We start from the raw sequence: 8,602 nt of genomic DNA on the forward strand, positions 1-8,602 counted from the left end.
ACATATGAATGTACACCAGTTTATAGCTCTTTAGGTAATTTGAGATGCTCACAAAGAATTCTGGGTAATTATAACAATGTTCCATCCACATCTGGTATTTGTTTTGCCCACTTCTCAACCAGGAAGGCTATGTCATATAATATATCATATTTTAAATTATTTTATATTAATCCATCTCAACATAGGGAGTATATTATACCCTATTGCTTCATGAAATAGCCTTCAAGATTTTGGGCAATAACCTTCATGAAATGTTTCTCAGAAAGTGAGCAGTATTTCTTGATTATATCTTTTTATTTATTTGTGTGTGTTAATTTAAGGACTAGAGGAATTTGTATTAATTGTTTTTCCTTTAAAATTGGGTCAAATGAGTCCTCTAGTATGGTCACATTATCTAATCTGTGGCTGCAAGTCTCCATGTTGTCACTCCCTTTCTCTACCAAGTACATCCTGCCTTTGGCACACGATACCTTTCCGATATCAGAATACTTAGGAATACATTTTATAAGTTATTAACTTACTCTTTCAGTACACACTTGAACCATTTGGAGGATAAACTATAGCAATTTAAAAAGTCTAGTTTTTGTTGGATGGAGCAGTAGCTAATCTTTGAGACCCAGTGATAACATTTTAGTAATAGCACTTAACAATCAGAAAAGATAAGTAAATCACCTAACTTTTCATTTTCAGTTTTGTATAATTTTACATTTGGTACTTGGTGACTTATTCTTGGCATGCGATAAGCTAGTATAACGTAACAAACATTTAATGATGGCCTACTGTGTTGTAGTCACTGTGCTAATTTCTAGGGATACAGCATTGGATAAAACCGGGGTTCTGCACTTACAGAGCTCAGATATGGATGGAATCACAAAAACAGATACTGTAGTACAGTACAGTCACTGTAATGTAGAGAAGTGGGAAGAATGATCAAAGAAAGCATTAAGGGAAGAGATCATGTCTGAACTACATGTTAAAGGATCAGAGAAAGAGACAGGGAAAAACGGAGGTGAGGGAAATGCGAATGGGAGCAGAGGACCAACTAGGGGAGGACAAGAGCAAAGGCACATTGGTAAGAAACATCATGACGTATTCTGGAAGTATAAGCATATGTGTGTTGTAGGAGTATAGATAAGGGACAGAGAACAATGCGGGGCGGGGGGGGGGCACCTGGGTCGCTCAGTGTTGAACGGTTGAGCGTCCAACTTCGGCTCAGGTCGTGATCTCACGGTTCTTGGGTTCGAGCCCCATATTGGGCTCTGTGCTGACAGCTCAAAGCCCAGAGCCTGCTTTGGATTCTGTGTGTGTGTCTCTCTCTGCCCCCCCCCCCACTCACGTTCTCTCTCTCTCCTTCAAAAATAAGTAAACATTAAAAAAAGAATGATTGAGGGGCACCTGGGTGGCTCAGTCGGTTAAGCGTCCGACTTCAGCTCAGGTCATGATCTCATGGTCCATGGGTTCGAGCCCCGCGTCAGGCTCTGGGCTGATGGCTCAGAGCCTGGAGCCTGCTTCCAATTCTGTGTCTCCCTCTCTCTCTGCCCCTCCCCCATTCATGCTCTGTCTCTCTCTGTCTCAAAAATAAATAAATAAATAAATAAGTTTTAAAAAAAGTTAAAAAAGAATGATGGAGAGGTATGGAACCAGATTATGGAGGGATTTTTATGCCATGTTTAGGATCTTGAATTTCTGTCTCTTTCTAGGCTTTGGGAAGCCATTGAAGACTTTTAAGCAGGGACCTGATTTGGTTGTAGTTAGGTTTAATAGAATACTCTGGTAGCTGTTGTGAATGATAAAGTTAAGGGGAAAAGATTGGAGGCAGGGAAGGCATTTATGAAATAGTTGGCTAAACAAGAGCTGATGGGGGCTTAAAGTGGGCTGTGTTGATAGAAATGGAGAAAAGGGAACAGATTTCGGACTCCTTACATTTGTTGTTGGTAAATTGTAAATTCATTAGAACTTGGTACTTAGAAATGGCCAATGGGGGAGAAGTAGACAAGTTTAAGTCCAGAGTTCCTAGCTGGGGCAAGTGTATGGATAATGATGATACCAAACAAAGAGAGAATACATGAGTAAGAATCAATTTAGAAGGTTAAGGAGATTAGTGTAGGGTATTTTGAGATGGTAGTAAAATATCTAGTGTGGGAGGTCTAACAAGGCAATTGACCTTTTGAATCTAATGCTGTGGGATGTGACTGGGGACTCTGGGATAGAAACCATGGGACCATATATAGGAGAGTAAATGGGCTGAGAAGAAAATAAAAGAAGGCAAAAGACAAGATCTTGGGGAGCATAAAGGTTTCAGAGTCAATCAGAGAGAAAGAAGCCCTACAAAGGAAAGAAGGAGCTAACCAAAAACAGATGAAAGAATCATTGAGCCAGCTTGTGGATCTCAGCCAGCTGAGACTAGAAACTACACACTTTTAACGGAACAACTCAATATAGATGTGATTTGCTTAGATGCCGTCTATAGCCTAAATAAGTGATGGAGATCAGAATGTAGTATTAGTCTAAGACTGAGATTTTACCAGGCTGGTACAGTGAAAAGTTATGAGTTTAGGGAAATTAAGGTGTTGAATTTAGAGCAGTTTAGATGATAAGCTATGACAAATGTTGCATATTACGTGCTATGCATTATTCTTTATAAATATTAACTCATTTAATCCTCGCAACCAGCCTGGTAAAACCTCAGTCCTAGAATGTAAGTTCCATGAAGCCAGGAGGTTTATTTTATAGTCTGTCTGTATTCTCAGTGCCTGTAATACAGAATGGGCTCAAATGCTTGCTGAATAAGCATAAAGAACATTATTATACAGATATGGAAACTGAGTAAGGAGAGGTTAATTAATTAATGCTATTTAGTGGCAGAGGTAGTAGGGAAGGACATGAGTCTAGGAGAGGGAGCTGGTCAAAAACCTGAGGGATTCTAGGACTGAAGCACTCTATGGGGTATAGTAGAAATGAAGGCAGGGAGATATAGAAGAGGAAGTCTTGTCAGAGAGTTCCATGTTGGCGTTTACAGTTTGTTGAGTTGGAGATTATTCTGGGTGACGACAAAGGGTCAGGTCTTAGGAATAGAGTTGAGTAGAAAATGTTCATTGTTGAAGTTCTGTGGGTGTATTTGTAGATGTTGAAAGATTCTAAGAATACAATAGAGTTTGGGTAGAAAGGAAGATTATGATACAGTCTTTAATAAATAAAGAGGTGTTACATGGAGATGTGTAGATGAGGAACAATAGTGGAATAGATGAATGTCATTTGGATAATCTTATTGGAAAACTTTGAAAGTATTCAGAATATAAATACAAATGTTTAAAATTTTGCCTGGTATTGCAGCCACACTTAAGATTGAATTCTCTGTGTTACATTTGTCCTCTACAAAAACTTCCACGCTTTTCTTAATAGAGTAGTAGAGCTAAATTTTTTAATTCATAGCAGCACGGCTTCACCGCTTTTTGTTTGGTAGCTGTTGAGTACACATCCCAAAGATGATAAAAACAAAATTCACTTGCTCTTCTAAATCTTCTGCACTGCCCAGTGCATTGTCATTTGTTCCCAGTTCTCTTGCTGACCCTTTTACCCTCCCCCGCCCCCAAGTCTCTTTTTGAATGCTTTTGTTTCTCTTCAGAGCTTTCTTTCTACATTACATTGTGGCAGAGAAAAAAGTAAAATTTATTTTAGCACTAAATTATGGTTAACATTTTAAGTTGAACATTTTCAGAATGTTTGAATCAATGTTTGAACAATCAATTCTGTTTCATTTTAAAAAGATTATTCAATCTCCTATTTCATTTACTTTAAAAGGCTCTAATTTTTTTCATATATTCTGATAGCATTGTAATTCCTGTCCTTGAGTATTTTCCTTCAGAAAAACATAAAAACCCAGTATATAAGAGTGTGTTAAACCAAAAATTTAATTACTTATATTAAAGCATAGACTTGGAATTAAAGAATTTTTCATTTTGCCATTGTATAGTTGTACCTGCTGATCTTTTTGTGGGTATATGTATGTGTCTTTCCCACAAATAAGTATCACCCTCTGAAGAGCTGTTAGGAAATTCACAGTTAATCAAATATCTTATAAAGTATGTTTGTACAATGAAGAGGTTGGAAGAGATGATTTCCAAGGTGCCTTTTAGAGCGGATATACTATGTTTTGTGGTTCTCCATGCTTTGCCCACTTCAGATCTTAGTAAGCAGCCACCGAAATACTGCTACATGACCTTTGACACAGAACCCATGAATGCATCAAGTATGATTTCACTTTCACCTCCTTCTTTCTAAATGCTTGTCAAATCAGATGTGTGTTTAGATCTTTTTGTTGAATGTGTCTTGAGGAGGAGAACAAAGCTTGGGGTCAACCTGGCATAATCCCGTTTATCTTTTTCTGTTATAGAGATTTGTTGGGGGCTGGGGTGACAGTCCTTACTGAGAAGGTGTGAATGGAGGTGGACTTGCCGTCTGCTTCATACTTTCCCTGCAGCCTCACTGGGCCCTATTGATTTCCGTACATTAATAAAAGCAGATTAGGTGGGTTCCTGGTTGGTACTTCTGGTTCCCATTTGATCCAAGTACCCTGTTATAGGCACATTAACTGACAAATTAAATCAAGGCACTGTATTTGGAAATATCGCACTTTTCCGTTATCAGTAAATAAGAGTAGATTGTCTCATAGTAGTTAATATCATACAAGGTTTTTCATGTGTTCAAGTATGTGTATAGTATGTATTAATTATGCTTTTCTGTATAAATTTTGTCAACTCTAAAATAGAAAATGTGTACGTAAATATACTTAAGTAAATATTTAGTATTAAGTTAGTATTTCAGTTTTACAGTAATGAAAATTGAAAATTTGCAGATCTTATTCTTTTTAACTTTCTCAGGTTCTGATAATCTGTTTGAAAATTAAGAAAATGCTTAAGTTCACATGACTTTTAGTAGCAGAAGCTACTAAATCTTACTGGTTATAATTGATTAGGAGCCGTGAACAGTCATTAATTGTTAAAATATGAGAAGGTTGTAGGGAATCATATGACAAAAGAACCAGTTACCTTTACAGTTTGTTCTCTGTACCTCAGGCACTTTGTTTCAGAAGAAAAGCTCCATTCAGCGCCTGGCGTGAAAAGACCCTTACCGCCTTTTAGATGAGGATTGTAGGAAATTTCTTGCTAACTTGGACATTTAGGCTTTTTCAGGGTTATTTGGAACATACTGAGCTGGAGTTATGGAATGGTTGAAAACTTAACTAATTTTTTTTTTGGTTGTTTTACTGAATCAGTGCTTAGTGATTATATGGTCTTTTAACAGATTTAATAAAGAAATATAGAAACTTAAATTAATGAAAAGTATTACAGGAGGTGATGTCCAATAATTTTAATATTGTAGAACATAGAAAATCAAAGTATTTAAAGATCTGTCTAGACTTTACTCGAAGATAGAAGATTTTTCTACCAAAAGAAAGTGTTTGGATTTTAATAATTTGGTGGGGGGAGAAGTGAGTTGTGGAGGTGGTTAAGCCAAGATTAACCAGTAACATGTTAAATATACAAATCCACAAGCATTTCACTAAACGATTTAGGCATTTTTGTTGACTGGTCTTTTCATTTACAGGGCTTTGAAGTCACTCCATTTATCTATAAATTCATTTAGCTGAAGATTAAAGCAGACATTGTGATATATGAAAACAGTTTTGGAGGTTTGTATTATATAATGTAATAAGTTCCATTAAGGCTGTTTAAAATAGAAACATTAATTTTACCCTTGAGAATTGTTTCAGTTACAGTAAAGTAGACTGATAACCTAAAATTAATTTTTTCTCGGAGTTTGTCACATTCTTTAGCTAATATGGTGAATATAGACCCAGTGTGCTATAGGTTGTCCAGCTATACAAAACTACTTTCCAGAAGCCTTGATGTTTCCCAAAAATGTATAAAGACAAAACAAAACAAAATCTTAACACCTTATATGGGAGAGAAACCCTATTATGGGTAATGGTATTTATTTTGACTAAGCAGAAGACCTTAGTGACTAGTAGCCTACAAGGAGAATGATCAAAGGTTTTTAGCAGAGACAACCTTATTCGTTTATAGGAATCATCATGTTACCAGGGAAATCAACTTCTCTAGATCTTCAGGAGGTTTTTGAAAATGCTGGGAAAGCCCAGAAAACTTTTCTGTGCAGGCTGTCGCAGAAAGGTGAGAATGTTTTCTTTTACTCCAAGTGCCTTACCACTTTTGAAAAGGATTTGAAAAAGACTGAGAGAAATGAAATACAGATTTTTAAATTGGAAAGGGAGTTAAAGAAACCCATTTGGTCTGGTCATTTTATAGAAGGAACTGAGAAGCTCAGAAAGTTACGTGATTTGGTGTAGTTCACAGAGCTAGTTAGAGGTGGAAGGTACAATTTCCTTACTGGGTTTAGTTGTTTAAAAGTGGGAACAGTCATTGTTAAAATGTGAGGAGGTTACAGGGGACTATATGACAGAACTACTAGTTAACTTTACAGTTTGTTCACTCTACCTCAGCCACTTTATTTCAGAAGAAACACTGTTCAGTGACTTGTGTGAGAGACTCTGACCTTCCTACAAATAGGAATTATGGGAAATTTCTTGCCAACGTGGGTGTTTCAGCTACTTCAGGTTATTTTTAGGAACCAGACAATTTTTCAGAATCCTAGTTAGGGAGACTAAATAGCAAGAGCGTATAAGAGAGTTGTTGATATATGGAAACCTTAGACCCAAAATAAAGATAGAATGATGTGAGTTTCTTACTTAAAATGTGACTGAAACAGTGCCTTTTAAGATGTTTTAGCATTTTTCCTTAATAATCTATCTTAAATTAAATGGGTTTGAGGATAACTATTTCTTTTGGCAAAAAGTAAACATATAAGTGGAACTTCCACATATCCATTTTCCTTTTTCTCTTTTTGAGATAGATAAGGCATTTGAATGTTTTTATCTAATATGTCTTGATAAATCAAGAACAGAGCACTTACTGAAGAAAGTAGTGAAACAGTAACTAAAACAGAACAAAATCCTGTTAGAAAAAAAATAAACATTTTTTACTGTCTCTTTAGCTGATTATAAAAAGAAGCTTTTACAAGCTTAATAACTTTTGTCAACATTCACATAAGTCCCATTTGTGTCCTGTTTCTGCCACATGTCATGCATGTTCAGTAATGTCAATTGTCAGGTCTTCTTTCACTATAGGTTACAGAATAAATAAGTGTGTTATCAGACTTTTGAGTCTTAAATAATATTAATATCCTTTGCACTTTTTTTTCTGCACTGTCTGGTTGATGATAGATGCACAGAATGGTTTTCTGTCCTCAGACTCTGCGTCTTCTAGTTCAGCCCCAAACTTGGGGTTAAGATTAGGCAAGATTTACACATTTTTAAGAGTGAGATGTTTGAAAGGCTTCTATTGAAGATCACTGGAAGCTTTGATAAAGGATATTTAGTGGTTAATAGAGGACTTTAAAAATACTACTCAAATCACTTGGAAGATAATCATTCCAATTCTCCTAAGTAAAATGAAGTTCAGCTTTAAGGAGGGTCTTGAGGTTTTATTTAGGTTCTAGGAAATTTATTTTCAGTCTAGAGTCATTATCAGTGCAGGTTTTTGTTCCCTATAAAGTTCTGGAGAAAGAAAATGAATTGTGCAATGCCAATTAGAAAAACAAGGCAGCTGGGGGTGTCTGGGTGGCTCAGTCGGTTAAGCATCCGACTTCGGCTCAGGTCATCATCTCGTGGTTCATGAGTTCGAGCCCCACATCGGGCTCTGTGCCGACAACTCAGAGCTTGGAGCCTGCTTCAGAATCTGTGACTCCCCCTTCTCTCTGTCCCGTCCCCAGCTCATGCTCTGTCTCTGTCTCTCAAAAAATAAATAAACGTTAAAAATTTTTTTTTAAAAATAAGGCAGCTGTATCTATTGGAGATCATTTTCTCTCCCTTATAATCTCTTCTTTAAAATAAAATTCCTCTCTTATTTTTGTCAGTCTTAATGTAATATAATGAATGTCACTCAATGAAGAACTAAGGATTTGAGAACATTTGTTTTGCGTACATTCATAAGTTTTTTAAGTTGTCTCCCTCTGCACATACACAGCACCACTTAACATAAGAAAGTTCCTTTTATAACACTACTGTAAAATTTTAATAAACATTTCCAGTTGCTCCATTATAGTTCTTTTAGTAGATATACCACCTCCTCTTATTATTGGCTACATATGTTCTTAAATGTTTTTCTGATTATAAATACCCAACAAGAATATTTGTATATAAAGCTTATCTGACAGTTTATCCCAAGATAGAATCCCAGGAGTGGAATTATTGGGCAAACCCTGTTAAGCCTCACAGTACATATTGCTAAAGTGCTTTCCAAAAGGCCTTACGCATTTTATACTCTTCAGTATGAATTCCAGGATCCTTTTGGGAGGCTGGTGAAGACATGGAGCAGAGAGCACCAGATGGTGTCTGAAAACACGGTTTCTAATCTGTGCTGTGCCACAAACTAATTATGGGTATCTGGATTAATAACAGCACTTGTGTGGACCTCAGTTTCCTCACCAGAAATCTAGATGGATTTTAAGTACTCTCCCAGCTCTG

At 36.4% G+C, this 8,602-nt stretch overlaps 1 protein-coding gene across 10 annotated transcripts in view; it reads left to right on the forward strand.

Moving 5' to 3' along the window:
* ZEB1 (zinc finger E-box binding homeobox 1) overlaps window positions 1-8,602 on the forward strand; it is a 200,938-nt gene that overhangs the window by 21,722 nt on the left and 170,614 nt on the right. For 4 of the 10 annotated variants that reach the window (XR_007456545.1, XR_007456544.1, XR_007456543.1 and 1 more), the window contains exon 1: window positions 5,394-5,692. The exons of 3 other annotated variants lie outside the window; for them this stretch is intronic. The gene's annotated coding sequence lies outside the window, so the exon portion shown is untranslated. Of the gene's footprint in view, window positions 1-3,662; window positions 5,693-6,086; window positions 6,192-8,602 lie in introns of those variants that run through there. 3 more of the 10 variants (XR_007456542.1, XR_007456546.1, XR_007456541.1) reach the window with 3 other exon arrangements.

Source organism: Panthera uncia, chromosome B4 (assembly GCF_023721935.1).
Source record: "Panthera uncia isolate 11264 chromosome B4, Puncia_PCG_1.0, whole genome shotgun sequence".
In the NCBI taxonomy this organism is placed as follows: Eukaryota; Metazoa; Chordata; class Mammalia; order Carnivora; family Felidae; genus Panthera; species Panthera uncia.